This window comes from Maylandia zebra, linkage group LG22, assembly GCF_041146795.1.
Source record: "Maylandia zebra isolate NMK-2024a linkage group LG22, Mzebra_GT3a, whole genome shotgun sequence".
NCBI classification, from domain to species: Eukaryota; Metazoa; Chordata; class Actinopteri; order Cichliformes; family Cichlidae; genus Maylandia; species Maylandia zebra.
In genome coordinates, this window is record NC_135187.1 from 31,377,056 (window position 1) to 31,393,411 (window position 16,356).

General features: G+C 41.4%; 1 long non-coding RNA gene across 2 annotated transcripts in view; it reads right to left on the reverse strand.

Annotated features, from left to right (window-relative positions):
* LOC143414704 (uncharacterized) overlaps positions 1–16,356 on the reverse strand; it is a 78,660-nt gene that overhangs the window by 6,641 nt on the left and 55,663 nt on the right. Inside the window, exon 3 of one of the 2 annotated variants that reach the window (XR_013095393.1) lies at positions 10,206–11,072. The exons of the other annotated variant lie outside the window; for it this stretch is intronic. This is a non-coding gene — a long non-coding RNA (uncharacterized LOC143414704). Of the gene's footprint in view, positions 1–10,205; positions 11,073–16,356 lie in introns of those variants that run through there. 2 annotated transcript variants of the gene reach the window in all.

Here is a 16,356-nt window from a genome sequence, read left to right on the forward strand (position 1 = left end):
TATTTATTTCTGGTGGAATTTGGAGTGTTTTTTTGGAGCACTGGTTCTGACAGCACACATGATGCTCCTAATGTGACACATTAAAAGGAAAAACTAACCCCAAAGCAGAACTCATACATGTTACTCTTATAATATTGGACAGTTGGATCTACATTTTGAGGGCGTAAACAAGCCTCAGTGAAAGGCACTAACAAGGAAGGCAAGAGAGTGGGAAACAAATGTGAGACCCTTTACACTGCCTGTGAATAGGAGTGTGACAATTGTGACAGAATCCCGGCTGATTAAAATTTCAAGCACATTTTCTGCTTCATAACTGCTAACTTTGCTCCATAAATTGGAGTTAGATGTAAGAGTTTGGATGCATATTATGTGCTGCAGAAAGTCAGGCTTCCTAGTGGGTCATTTCCGTGTGTTTAACATCACCATCTGCTACCTTGGGTTTCTGATTTCCAGCTGTACGAGAGAGCTGCTTAAAAACATTAAACTCTATGAGACCAGCGGCGAATCATACAACTAAAGCATGATGTTCAGTTCAGTTCAGGCAGGCCACAAAGTCAAGCTCAGCTGATGTTTATATAGCTCAGCCATGCCATCCAGTGCTTCTAATTAACTCACTATTTGAGGTCCTTTAGCAAGCCTACAGTCACGACATATCTGCAAGCTCCTTTGGAACACACAACAACACCAGCACCTCCTTTCATACCAAATCTCGCCACCTCCAACATTCCACATATGCACAAAGAGAGGGCGCGGAGGTCCCAGAACAAAGCCATGCTTGCGTAGCATAAATTAGAGCAGATGGAAATATCATTCTTTCTCCGACTATAGCTGTCCTGACTGAATAAAAGGGTTTGTGATTTAGCCCTAATACGGCAAACAAATAAGATTTGTCTAGCAGGATGGACTATTTTGCATCTGTTTGATCACACTAATGACAAACCAGCACAACATAAAGAGACACTTGGAAAGAATAGGAATGCGCAATATGAGTTTCTGTTTCATATCAGCATGTCAATTAAAACACTGAGGGAAAAATAACTGAATAAAAAACGTAAATTAGAGAGGTGCCTGCCTTCTTGCTGAGGAGGAAGAAGCAATGACTCGAGCATGGAGAGGTCAGTATTGCTGACCTGGAAATTGTTACAGATTCAGATTGTCTCGAGCCCTGCTAATGCCCCACAAATCCCAACCCCTCTCTTTTCCCACATTGACATATTCCATGGTGCAGCTAAAATGAAGACAAGTTCTTGGAGAATTAGGGCCCTCGGGAAATCGCCTGGTAATGCAGTGTGTCCAAAATGTGAAACACATCATTCGGAAAGGGATTCAGTAGCTAAAAAGTTACTGAAGCAAAATATTCTCTGCCTAAAAACTGAACAGGGTTTAAGAAGGAGTTTCAATCCTTTGATCATTCTGCCGGAGTCAATACAGTCCTGACATATTCTTAAATGTTACTGTAAAGAACAGATGATGTTCATTTTCACAAAACAGATCAGGTGACCTATATTTGCTTATGTGTCAGGGTACAAATACACAGCTTCTCCAAAGCTTTTGTGCTTTATTGCATAATTTTTGCGACTTTCCACCTTTAAGCTGTTTTTAGCATCCACGGTGTGCACTGCACAGTCAATCCACTGCATTTCTCTCTGTGTTAAAGCAGCTGATGCTGTTTGAGGGAAAAAATAAGCTCTACACTCCAAAACAAAAAAAATCGCTCCATTCCATAAAGTAAATATATGAAATAAATATTTGCTTTCATCACTATAAGAAAACTCTCTTGAGCGCCAATACCAGAATGGCTGGTTTAAGAGCTTCCTCTTAAATAAAACTGTGCGACTGGTCTGTCGTTTAATTTAAAACTGAAGGGGGTTTTTTCCCACAAAATGGTGTGTTTGAGGTTGTGACTAGGGAATCTGTTGCTAGTAACTTTAGCCAACACTTAGGGATCTTCTTAGATTTTAGTCAATTTTTCAGTTAACTAATGTGGCTCATCTAGTGCTTTAAATACAGATTTGAGAACCTTTTATTGTGAGTATATCCAGTTTAAAGACCCAATGTTTGAATTCATACTCTGGGTAAAAACAAATTTTCACACAAATTTGGGGGAAAGTGATGACACGATTTTATATTTGAAAGAGAAAGAGAGTGAAAGAGATTGTGATGATTACTTAGAAATGTTTCAATACTTATACAGAGGGCAGGAGCCTCACATATGCACACATGCTCACACCTACAACAGAGAGAGACAGAACAACAAGAAGGAGAGAAAGATAAAATGTGGTGAGGACTAGGGGACCACCATGTTTTACAGATGGCTGTAGGCATTGTCTCCCCTGACCTCCTACATAATGTTATTATTACTGTCGTTATATAAGTATATTTGGACCTTGTTGGAGCAAAAATCTTAGCAAAAATTTATTTTTGCTAAAAATGTACACACACTGATGCATTCTCAAAAAGTTATCATTAATTCATTCAAATGCATAGGTAGGAAACCCGCCATGTTCCTCCACCATATTTGAATAAAGTGGCAGGAAAGGACACCCGACTAATCACATTTGACAAGTGTCCCAAGATAATCACACCTTCCATTTGATAACCCCTTTGATTATGTTCTCACATTGTATGACAGTTTATTCACAAAGTTTTAGTGTCCAATAAAATCCAATTCAATGACAGTTTTGTTAACAGCAGCTAACAATGGCTAACAGCAGCTAACACCTCCAAAAAAGCAATCCTTCTGACTGAAAGGTTCAGCATAACAACTCACCTCAGCATTGTTGTCACTGGTCGTAAGTGAGATGCTCTGCACACTGACCCAAGTTGGACTCCTTTCACAAAGTTTTATAAACTCTTTCAGAATTAATAGATGTGGATACTTTTCACCTAGCATTGACCGCTGAGGTAAACTGTGGACTAGCGGCCTTGAATGGATAATGAAAAACTCCAGGGCAGATCTGGTCCAAACAGTAGCAAAAACACACCAGCCAACTACTGTTTTAATGTTTTTCATGTCCCTTGGCTAACTAAAACATCGGCCACCACAGCTAGGATTATTCACTTGAAATGCGAGGGGTAAGAAAGCAAAATCAGTTGACAGCATTCTTATATCCGCTAATATCAAGCAGTGAAAACGCCACTGCAACTTTAAGATGAAAGCTCAGCTGATGTCCTAAATGGACATTTACCCATTTAACACGCATTTTGTGTGTAATACTGAACATAAGTGTAGTTCTGATTTTCAGAAACCGTTTTTCCTTACATAGCCAAAAATGTTGATTTAAAACTTTCCCCACAAAGTCAGGAATAAAGCTGTGGTAGGAGAACACTGTATTTACTGCTTTTTAAAATTCTACTCAGGACATAAGCATCCTTAATGTGTAGCTCGGTGACAGATTCAATATAAAAGTATTCTTGTTATGTTGATTTAAAAATGCATTACCTCGTTTTTTCTGAGACAGCTCGGCTTATTCACGGGCAATGGAAAAGGGTACTGGAATTAATTTGTCTCTCCTCTGTGACCAAAAGAGACTGTAGTAGCATAATTGATACAGTTTTCCCAGCACAGAAAGTGAAGGCCTGCTGCTAAAGTTGAAGAAAACATATGACACTGACAAAGCAACTGCCAGAGAACAGACTTTAAGCATTTTATCCTCTTTATTGTACAGATTCACCTTCTTCTTGAATTTGATTCAGTACAGCAGGAATTACCTTGACAGCTAGCCTCAATGGTTGTACTATTTTATGTGTCAATGTGAAGAAATCTGCTGACAATAAATAGGAGTCGCATTTCATCCTATACTTCTTCACTTCCTTTGGCTCTGAAGGATCCTGTGACATCTGCAGAGAGCAACCGTGAGCCATATGATCGTGTAAAAGCAACCGGCTTTCTCTGTTCATCGCTCATTATCTCAGCTTTTTCACTGCTTCCTTTCCTTTACTTCTGCCTCCCTGATTCTCCTTTTTAGAGAATTCCACAGCCTTTCCAAAAGATAGCAGCGATATTTATGAGAATAAATAGCTGTCCAGTACCATATCTCTACCTTTCATTCTCTGTCATTTCCTCAGATCGTCCTCCTTCATTTCTAACGCTCCCCCCATCCCTCTCCGCGTTGCTTCCTCCCACCTTGCATTCTCTTCTTCCTCCTCTATATTGCACCTGTCTCTCAAATGCTTCAGTTATCTCCGGAGTCCTCTTTATCCTCCACCCACACCCCAACACACACTACACCCCCTGCCAACTGTCTATCGCTATCTTGCCTCAGTCTCTTTTTTTTCTTCTTTTTTTATGCCTGTCTTCTCTTGACAGAGGTGTATCACAGCAGAGGTGGCTCTCAATCTTGGAGAAGTCACTTTATCATTTGGAAGTCAGCTGGTGTGGCCTGGCATGGCAGGGGATTGCAGCCACATTGTCTGATGCATACACACTCACACAGTCGCACACACAGGGGGAGACACGCCAAAAGTACCAGGTAGTCTTCCGTTAATGCCCAAACATGTGTCACCCCCCGCCTCCGAATCTCATCTCTCACCTTCCCCATCTCGCATCTTCCTACGTCGTGAAGACAGTGAGTGAGATTGCTGTACACACACAGCCCAGCACTACATCCCAAAGCTATTAGTTCCTGACAGCGTCCTCCATTCAGCCCTGTCTGCCCCCACCCGCTCACCTCTCTTCACGTGCGCGCACACACACACACACACACATACACAGACCTCTCAGGGGTTGTCTTTTTGCATGCCGCACCGCACCCCTTTAATAGCTTTCCACGTTGCAATCTAGCCGCCCGCCCGTCGAGTCAATTGGGTGTATTATATTTGTAATTGGAGGTTATTGATTGACAGACTCTGAATGTGTTGCAGGACAAAGCGTGGGAGCTTCCAAACTATGTGTACAAAAAGCAAAGCACAAAGGATTTCTTTTCTTTTTCTTTCTTTAAAAAAAAAAAAGAATCACAACAAGTTAGCTCACACGGACACCTACACCCAGATGCTGACAGTTGCCAAAATGAAGCTTAAAAAATAGCAGACTCCTCAGGTCAAGGTCATTCCATCAAGTTAGGATCAGAAATTGAGTGTGAGAGAGAAGGGAGATGTGTCCCAGTGCACAGGACTCTACAGGAAAAATGGCTTAGTGGCTTATCTGTATTCTTGGTTTGTAGCCTATGTGCTGTGTAAAGGAATTTGTTGTTGAGCCAGATATGCCTGCAGTTGTGTGTGTGAAAGTGAGAGAAAGAGAGTTTGCGTACTGTATTTGCCAATTTTCAAAGCAAGCCTCATAAAAATGTCATAACTTTACGTTAAACAAGTCTGACGTGTCGTCTTCCGCTCCCCACACTCCCTTCTTCCCCACACTTAATCAAGATCCATCGTTCCCAGGAGTCTCACTGCGTCTACGCCAGTGTGACACCGTCTGACTGCGTGTGTTTGCGAGAATTTCAGTTTGAATTAGTGCTCGTCACCTCATTAATACAACAGCTTCTCTTTTCATCAGCGCTCAGTGGCACTTTTCTGTAATTCTTTTCACAAGGTCAGTGCCAGACTACAGGTCATGCAGATAGATGACTTGAGTCTGAGAAAGAGGAGGAAATATGACTCGCTGAATGCAAAATTGCTGCAGAAATAATCACCTTGGATTCGCAGAGCAGAAGGAAAAAAGGTAGGTCTGTTATTAATACACAGAATCAGATGTTCTGCTTTACAGCTTTACCTTGCACTGCTGACCTGAGGGACAGACAGTGCAGATGAGTCTAGACTGAAGCTAATTTTCAGAAATGGTTTAATTGCCCGCAAAGTTGACGGAAAGACATGAGAGAAAGTGAACAGACCTAAATAACAGACAGAAATAATTTATTAAATAACAAAAATATGATGCTTTTCCAATAATGACCCATTTAAAGATTTTTATTTTGAAATAAATCTATCTATCTATCTATCTATCTATCTATCTATCTATCTATCTATCTATCTATCTATCTATCTATCTATCTATCTATCTATCTATCTATCTACACATATATATATTGCTCCATTCTGTATTACTGGTAGTTTCCCTCTTGATACTATCTATACATTGGTGGTAATTTGAAAAGAACTGTATGGCCCATATTTTCTGTGGTTTGACATTCACTGTGTCGTATGTCTCCAGTGAGTGGAAACCTGCCCATTTTACAAGCCATTTTCACACATGAATTGCAGACAATGTGCTCACAATTGTCAATGCATAACAGGAGAATCGGGAGGGGAGACTGTCTACCATTCCTCACACATGAGATGCAGCACTAGGTACTCTTTTTCACACACACTTCCCACTACTTGAAGTAGGCTTTAAGTTTAGGCAAGCACATGGGCTGGCATCATGACTTTGTACTAGCAGGATAACCTCAAATTATTAGAATAACACTAATTTAAAAAAAAATAAAACTGAAATCAATATGTGACATCAGTGGTGCTTCATCAGGGCAAGCAAGGCAAGCAGTGCATGTCCAGTGAAATCTAAAGAAATGGACATCATTTAAAGCTGTTAGGGTGCCTGGGTCGTTGACCCAGAGTTTTGAGTTTATTATATTATTGAACTTGATATTGAAATTGATTTTGATATTATTTATTATTTTTAGTCTTTGGTTTCTTTGTTAGAGTTCTGTCTTATGGTTATGTCTCTGTGTTCTCTAGTTTCTCTGTCTCCCCTGTCAGCTGTATCCCCTTGTCAAGTCCACGTCTCTGTGTTACGTTTCCTGTTTTACTTTGAAAGTCCATGTCTCATGTTAATGCGTCTGGTTTTGCTTCCTTAGGCCTGATTTGCCCCAGCTGTGTTTTCCTCCTGTTTCCCATTCCCTGATTGCTCCCTCTGTGTATTTAAGCCCTGTGTTTCTCTGTGTCTGTGTCGTGATCTACTGTTTACTATGCTGCCTGCCTGCCTGCCTGCCTGCCTGCCTGCCTGCCTGCCTGCCTGCCTGCCTGCCTGCCTGCCTGCCTGCCTGCCTGCCTGCCTGCCTGCCTGCCTGCCTGCCTGCCTGCCTGCCTGCCTGCCTGCCTGCCTGCCTGCCTGCCTGCCTCTGGACATTGCTGAGCAACTCACGGTGGTGAGCGACAATGACTTTTATTCTCACATCCAATCTGATGTTAACAGTAAAACTCACCTCTGATCTGTGGGGAACTTCCCTTTTGGATGATGACGTAGACTGGGAAAGGTTTTTTCATTTTGCTCCCTCTGAGCAGGGAGGAATCAAGGACAATAATCCTCATGTTAACACTATGAACCCTGTTAAAACTGTGAGCAATGTTACTAGTACTAAGACATTCAGTTCGGGTTCTGTCAGTTCAGGTTTTGTCAAGTCTGGTTCAGTCATCCCCAAGTCAGGTCACTCTAAGACTGTTAAACCTAGGATTTTGAAAACTGTTAATCATGGTGAAAAGGGGTTAAAACCTATTTTTGCTGAGCCTGCTCCTCTGCCTTCCTGTGCTCCTCTGCCCAGGGCAGCTGCAGTCCAGCCATCTCCTGCACCCATGTATGGGTGCAGGAGGGGGGTTAGAGCCCAGTTTGTCCCTGCTCCAGTTTCCAGGCCCGCTGAGGCTCCGCTAGTCTCGACACCCATACCTACTCCCAGGGTGGGAGTGACTACTGCCCAGAAGGCCCCTGCACCTGTTTCTGACCTCGCTGGAGGTTCAGCCTTCGTCGCCTGCAGCGCCGCCGCCACCAATTCCGTCGCCTGCGGTTGCCATCTGGTCCCGCTTCGTCTCTGCCTGAGGCCTCGGCACCATCTGGTCTGCCTCACCCCGTCTTGCTTCGTCTGCGCCTGAGGTCTCCACGCCATCTGGTTCTGCCTCACCTCGTCCGGTCCGCATGTCCTCGTCCGGTCCGCATGTCCTCGTCCGGTCCGCATGTCCTCGTCCGGTCCGCATGTCCTCGTCCGGTCCGCATGTCCTCGTCCGGTCCGGCCACTTTCCAGGCCATTAGCTGGACATCATCACTGTCGCCGCCGGCCTCCAGATCTGCGCCGCCGCCGCGGCCTGACCTGCTCCGTCACGGTCGCTGGCTTCACGGTCGACCTCCTGAACTGTGTTTTTTTTTTTTTTTTTTTTTTTTTTTTTTTTTTTTTTTTTTTTTGGACCCCTGAACCTTTTGGGAGTGTTTTTGTTTGGTTATTTTCTGGGCTCCTGTGTTTCCTGTTTTGATCTCCGGCTCCGTGTGTTTAGTTTGTTTCAGTATTTCGGATATTGAAATGGATTTTGATATTATTTATTATTTCTAGTCTTTGGTTTCTTTGTTGGAGTTCTGTCTTATGGTTATGTCTCAAGTATCTCAAGTCTGCACTTTGGGTCCTTTTCCTGCCTGCACACAGCCGTTTCATAACAAAAGCATACCAAAGTAAAGCAAGCTCTCTCCTTTTATCTCAAACAACTTTGTGGCCACAGTTTGCTGTTGTCTCTGGAAGCACAATTAACACTTCCAGATAACAGTACCACTGCAATCTGTATGGGGTAGGCATCGTCATGAGCATGTCCCTGAGTGTGCCCAAACAAGAAGTTTGCAGCTGGATGTTTGCGCATGTGCACTGTAGATAAACCTCTAGTCTTTGATGGATGACTGATGGCAGATTAGCGTGCTAGATAAGCTGTCACTAGCTCCACTTTCCCTGCTCCAACATCTGTTAAGAGTTGTGCTTGCTGTGGAAATCGTGCTTTAGAAAATAAATAAGCACTTGTATTTGTCATCATAAATACAACACATTAACCGCTTTGGCCAACGTGTGTGACGTAAGAAACTTTTAATAAAACTCGTTTAGCATGTAAGCAACGAAAGCTTTAATAATGGAGAGAGGAACTCCTGCCATGTCTGATTTCGTAAAAAGGAACAGGTGCAGATTCCACCAGCACTTTCAGATCAGCTTCTTTGAGGAACAATTTGGTCGACCAACTGTAAAAGCTCTAACCAGGTATTTTGCTAATACACCACATTCTTCTTTTGTCATTATTATTTAATTCAGTTGTAGCTTTTTTTTTTTTCTTTTTTTTTTTAAGAATAAATGTATTTATTTAAACTAAAAATATAGGCCTATGTTTGAGCTGATTAAAAGCTGTTGTGATCCTCACAGGACAGTTGTAACAAGATATGATTTTACAGAATACGATACATTATTATGAATGAAATGGTAATTTTTTTTTTTTTTTTTTTTTTAAATGCCTCCACCACCTGTAGATAACTATAGTAGTAATAAAACTTTAGCGTTATCCAGCCAGGAAGGAGTACACATAAGTGATGGCATCTAAGGAGAATGCAGGTAGCTTTATTTTTATTTTTTATAATTTTTGTGTTTGTTTCTTTTTGAAGGATGTGGGAGGGGTGTATTCTCCGCTTGCCCTTCTATTAAAGTAACTTAACCCACTGTGACATAATATATAAAGGTCACAATCCGCCTGCCTGAAAAGGGGGGGGGGGAAAAGAGAGAAAGAAAACTGTACTGAAGAAAAAGTCAGTCCAGGTAGGTAAAATGAAAAAAAATTGCTGTCAACACAGCAACAGGGTTGGGGAGAGGTCAAGGGTGAAAAGGAGGAGCTGTGGGGTGTCTTTAGTGGTGGGGCCAAATTAGCGAGAGGTCCCTGAGCCTCACAGTTGTGGCATGGCTCCCTCTGGCCCCAATTGATCCCAGTCCCTCCTGGGCTTACACCTTGCCAGAAATTGCCTGTGTGAGCAATGCAGCCTCTGGGAAATGACTGCTAGTTAGCTGCTGCAGGTTAGCAAGAGGAAAACAAAAAGAGAGGCAAGTAAGTGGATCTGTTTACACAGCACACAACAGGATGAAATCTAAGTGAGAGCTTATTATATAGTAATTGCAAAATCTTATGAATACCATAAAAGAGTACACAGAGTAATTCAGAAGACATCTACAGACTTTCCAAACTATTGAGCTATTTTAGTTTAATTCTTAGTACATGCTGATGCTGACTGCTTTCCACAGTTTGGATTAAGCATAGTTTTAGCTTATAGATATTAATATCTAAAACTCCATCTCACTAGCGGCAGTGAGACTTTGATCATATTATTTTACTAATACAGGATGTTTTTGAAGTTAAATATTTAAGATTAAATGCTGTCTTTGGTTGGATTTTTTTTCATTACACCTGTGTAGCAAGCCACACCAGTACACCAAGATGGTGTCATTGTTCTGAACTACACGATGAGGAATTCCTTTGGGAATGCCATGTTGAGACAGACTACATATAGCAGCTTTTAAACAAACAGATTTTTGGAGTCTGGCTTTGCTATTGCTTCAAACACAAATTCTTCCATCAGTGCTGCAATGCAAGAATGCACTTTATATCAAGATCATGAGAGGCCAATCCTTTAATGTCCTCCACCACTTTATTCTTTTTCCATTTCCTTTTGTCTCGGCTCCATTTTCTTTTGTCTTCAAAATTGCTGACATCGGTTTAAAGCAAAAAGAAATTTTGAAGTGAAGAGTGAAGATCGTGGGTACAGTGGATCATTTACTTTACACGTCAAGGTATTTTTCATAATCACAGAAAGATTGGCTTCTAAATCGGCAGCAACATTCAGGTCGACAATGAAAAGGTAATTATGTACTTAAACGCTTCTGCGAACACTTTTAGACTACAGTGACATTTGTTGAATGGCAGTTAACTGGTGCTTGTTTAAGGCAATTATAATGTCTTTCAGTCACTGTCCAGTAGGAAAGCTGCCATCAGTGCATTATGTCATCAAGCTTTAGATGACACTGTGTGGAAAAAGTAAACTGAAAACGGTTAAATGTAGGCCTTACACTGATTTATAACCAAGGATGCTAGATCACTATCATTATCATTTTGGACTGATAATATATAACACAATCTGATAATATACACTTCCCTCTCTCCACCTCCAACAGCTTATCTGGGTAAACGTGAAGGCATTCACAAGCTGACTGATCTTCTCTCCAGGGTCTACTCCAGCGACTCCTCCCGGTAGGACATGCCCAGTCGAAACGCCTTCCCCAGGAGGCTCCCGACTCAGCTTGCTCCTTTCGATGTGAAGGAGCACCGGTGTTGTGGCCTTCTCACCAATGATGCTGCATCTAGTGGCAGATGGCTGTATAACATTAGGACGCATTGCAATATAAAACAATTAAATATAAATGATTAGTACATTTGATGCTGACAAGTGACTAGTAATGATTGTTTGACTAGTTCGACTAGGCGCGCACATCCTGTGTGAATACCATTGTCAAAATGATCAATGACTTAAAAGTCAGGTTTTGTGTTGGTTATTGATCCTGAAACACACCCAATACCAGCCAACAATGCAGATATTTAGTACAACAAGTAAAATAATATGATTTAGGTAATGTGTAGCTCCAATGCCAATTTTAATATATATATTTTTGTGACAGAAAATGCAAAGAATCACTTAACTGTGAGCGTGTAAGTTTGAGATGTCAAGTTAGTAGTGTTGTTATTATTATTGCTAAGATATGCATCGAGATTTCCCATGGGGTTTAGACAAAGCAATGAAAGTTCTTTAAACTTTCATGATTCCTGGCTTTTCTTCCAGTGCTTCCATGAACTTAATATTTGTGGAGTTTAATCTGTACGCATATACAGGGAGTGCAGAATTATTAGGCAAGTTGTATTTTTGAGGAATAATTTTATTATTGAACAACAACCATGTTCTCAATGAACCCAAAAAACTCATTAATATCAAAGCTGAATGTTTTTGGAAGTAGTTTTTAGTTTTAGCTATTTTAGGGGGATATCTGTGTGTGCAGGTGACTATTACTGTGCATAATTATTAGGCAACTTAACAAAAAACAAATATATACCCATTTCAATTATTTATTTTTACCAGTGACACCAATATAACATCTCCACATTCACAAATATACATTTCTGACATTCAAAAACAAAACAAAAACAAATCAGCGACCAATATAGCCACCTTTCTTTGCAAGGACACTCAAAAGCCTGCCATCCATGGATTCTGTCAGTGTTTTGATCTGTTCACCATCAACATTGCGTGCAGCAGCAACCACAGCCTCCCAGACACTGTTCAGAGAGGTGTACTGTTTTCCCTCCTTGTAAATCTCACATTTGATGATGGACCACAGGTTCTCAATGGGGTTCAGATCAGGTGAACAAGGTGGCCATGTCATTAGTTTTTCTTCTTTTATACCCTTTCTTGCCAGCCACGCTGTGGAGTACTTGTACGCGTGTGATGGAGCATTGTCCTGCATGAAAATCATGTTTTTCTTGAAGGATGCAGACTTCTTCCTGTACCACTGCTTGAAGAAGGTGTCTTCCAGAAACTGTCAGTAGGACTGGGAGTTGAGCTTGACTCCATCCTCAACCCGAAAAGGCCCCACAAGCTCATCTTTGATGATTGGGGCGATCGTGGCTCAAGAGTTAGGAGTTCGCCTTGTAATCGGAAGGTTGCCGGTTCGAGCCCCGGCTCGGACAGTCTCGGTCGTTGTGTCCTTGGGCAAGACACTTCACCCATTGCCTACTGGTGGTGGTCAGAGGGCCCGGTGGCGCCAGTGTCCGGCAGCCTCGCCTCTGTCAGTGCGCCCCAGGGTGGCTGTGGCTACAATGTAGCTTGCCATCACCAGTGTGTGAATGTGTGTGTGAATGGGTGGATGACTGGATATGTAAAGCGCTTTGGGGTCCTTAGGGACTAGTAAAGCGCTATATAAATACAGGCCATTTACCAAACCAGTACTCCACCTCCACCTTGCTGGCGTCTGAGTCGGACTGGAGCTCTCTGCCCTTTACCAATCCAGCCACGGGCCCATCCATCTGGCCCATCAAGACTCACTCTCATTTCATCAGTCCATAAAACCTTGGAAAAATCAGTCTTGAGATATTTCTTGGCCCAGTCTTGACGTTTCAGCTTGTGTGTCTTGTTCAGTGGTGGTCGTCTTTCACCCTTTCTTACCTTGGCCATGTCTCTGAGTATTGCACACCTTGTGCTTTTGGGCACTCCAGTGATGTTGCAGCTCTGAAATATGGCCAAACTGGTGGCAAGTGGCATCTTGGCAGCTGCACGCTTGACTTTTCTCAGTTCATGGGCAGTTATTTTGCGCCTTGGTTTTTCCACACGCTTCTTGCGACCCTGTTGACTATTTTGAATGAAACGCTTGATTCTTCGATGATCACGCTTCAGAAGCTTTGCAATTTTGAGACTGCTGCATCCCTCTGCAAGATATCTCACTATTTTTGACTTTTCTGAGCCTGTCAAGTCCTTCTTTTGACCCATTTTGCCAAAGGAAAGGACGTTGCCTAATAATTATGCACACCTGATATAGGGTGTTGATGTCATTAGACCACACCCCTTCTCATTACAGAGATGCACATCACCTAATATGCTTAATTGGTAGTAGGCTTTCGAGCCTATACAGCTTGGAGTAAGACAACATGCATGAAGAGGATAATGTGGACAAAATACTCATTTGCCTAATAATTCTGCACTCCCTGTATTGGCTGGATTGCCCGCGATCCCATGCCTCTTTACCTTGTACAACAATATTCCCTCCAGCCTCAGCTGTGCTTTATATTTAACACTAATTAGCAAAGGTGAGCTTGCATCCATTAGTCCATTGATCCATCTGCCCGTCCACCCATTTTATTAGTCACTTATCCAATTTACGGTTGCTGGGCGGGGGATTATAGGGCAAGCTGTGATGTACAGCCTGGTAAACTTACCTTACAATGCAGAAGAAGAGCTATATCAAAATCTATAACTTTCTTTTACTATAAAAAGCTCATGTATAGAAACAGCACTAGTTTCCTGACTTCTTCTTTTACTATAATCTTTCCTGAACAGAATTCTCCCACAAACTTCAAATCAGAATTCAGTGAGATCTTTCTTTCTCTCTCTTATCTGCCTTTATTCATTAATTAGCATCCTTGCTTTATTAATGTGAATATATTAGCACTCAAATGTTAGCATATTTTGCTAATTGCTCATCTAATGCTTATAACACCAGTAGAAGTAAAGAGTAAAGTACCTCGTTGATTAAATAAATTCTTATTCTCTCTCATTTTAACTTATTTTTCAGATTTAAAGTTTTAAGTTTGATACAATACCAGTAGCATATATTCTTAAAACCACATTCATCTATTACCTGTTTAACTGTTGTGAACTCATTTATTATTATTTTGACTTATTTTGATTATTATAAGCTGCGCTTGCACTTTCAAATAACCACTAAATTTTTATTTGCATATACCATGTCATTACAGATGTGATCCAAGAAAGTCTCTGTTCCCTTAATCCTAAATTCAGGCAGTATTCCAATGATGTGTCTTGCTATGGCCATTTGTGAAGCCAAGAACGTTTTTGGAATTACTAAAACATAATTCACAGGCCAAATTAATGTAATTGTCCTGTACCCAGCGCATGATGGAAAGACAGGCGAAAGACAGTCTGTTTCATCAACCTTTCACATGAAAGCTGTGGATGTAATGAGATGACAGCTGCTCTTTGAAACCTCCCAGCAGCAGATCTGCTTTGATCTGCTCTGGGCCGTCTGCAGGAGTGATGTATTTCATCGGTGATCGCTCACCGCACACTTCACCCGTTCCTATGAGCTCATCGAAAGAGGAAAAGAACCTGAAGAGTCTCACCTTTCCTCCTCTACCTATTCACCACTTAAGGAATGCATTACTCAAGCTACTCAAGCACCCTTCTTAAGAGCAGTTAAGCCAACTAATGCATACTGTACAAGTCAATTGCTATTACCCTAAACCAGCTTTTGAACATAAGTGATATGCTAGTATATCTTTTTACTGAAAGTGCATGTGGGTGACACAGGAAATACTCAGCTGTATCACTCAGCCACTAAATGAGCACTCCTGGGGAAATCAAATCCCTTAACTTGAACAGTGTGCTATCCATTAAGCAAGCAATACTCTGGAGTGTTTCCTGAATTCTGTGTTGAGCCGCTGGGATGTTAAATAACAAGGAGGTTAAGTTAGGAAAAGGTTTTCTGGCGCACTAACTTATCCTACATAATCTTTGTCTGTGTCCTTTCGGGTTCATCTTGGATAAGCCACACTCTGAATCTCATTGCTATTCGTGACTCAGGCTTGACATTTCTACCTTTCGTTCCAATGTGACCGTATCTGATTCAACCGATCCGGTGAAGCTGTGGCTGTAATGTCCCGGGCAGGTTGGTCATTCGCTGAAGAAAAATCTCCCTTTCTCATCACAGCCAGGTGAAAAACAATTTGGTACATAAATGCATCCACTTTTTCATATAAAAAGGTCACACGAATCACTCGATAACCTTCCGTCTAGATCAGATCTGCATCTAGCCTAAATCTATGAACATGGAAACAAGTTTAAGCAGCAGTTTTAAAGTGCAAGTTACCCTTTCTCTGATCTGTGGTTCGGATTACAGAAAGCCTGATAGATCATCATGACCTTTAGATCTAGTTGAAATGACAACTAACACGAGATTGTCCAGATTGCTGGGCATGTGTTGGCATTTTAATAAACAAAAACATCAGAGACAAGACGCATACAACGCATACAGTGTCCAATCGACGCTTAATCTATTGATTACAAATTAACCAAAGTCTTCTGTTTCATACTTACTTATTGGATGATGAGCTAAATATTAAAACAATACTTTGAATATTTGTCAGCAACAAGAAATTTGACTGTAAAAGAGAGGGATGCTGCACACTCATCATCTAACTACTTGTCTATCACAGGATACCCACCAGTGACTGAGGTCACAGGGTAGCAGGTAAGGGAAGGTATAGTTCCCCGTAGACTCATATGTAGCTGGATTTCATTTTGAAACCAGAGGAGTCACCTTCTACTGGCCATTAAAAATATATATTTGATCTACTTATATATTGCTGTCACCCCGCAGCTTCATGTATACCCTTTGATTGAACTGTATGTTATTTTAAAAAAAAAAAAAAATTGGGATAGAAAGTGTGTGTGCGTTGCTCTTCTTCTCTCCAGACATTGTTGGTGTATCATTTTTTATTTTTGCATCTTGACCAACAGAAATTAAAAATAGAATCCTAGTGCTACCTCATGCCAAAGCTTCAAATTTTGCAGAAGCAACCAGTTTTGCAGAGATAAGAGGAACGTGTTATTTGGTGTCTGTGGCATAACACACCTGGCACAAAAATATGTAAAATGTCAGTATTAGGATGATGGAATTATGGTGATGCTGGAGACCTAAATCGCAGAGATCAAGGCTCTTGTCCTGTTTGCAGCCTTTGTTTTAATGATTTTCATTTGCTTGGTTAATTTTTGTTAGTTAGGTTGGGTATCATACCTCAAGAAGATAGATGGGGTCAACAGAAAGATCTGTAGACTCATAATGCAACGTAAATGTGTGAAAC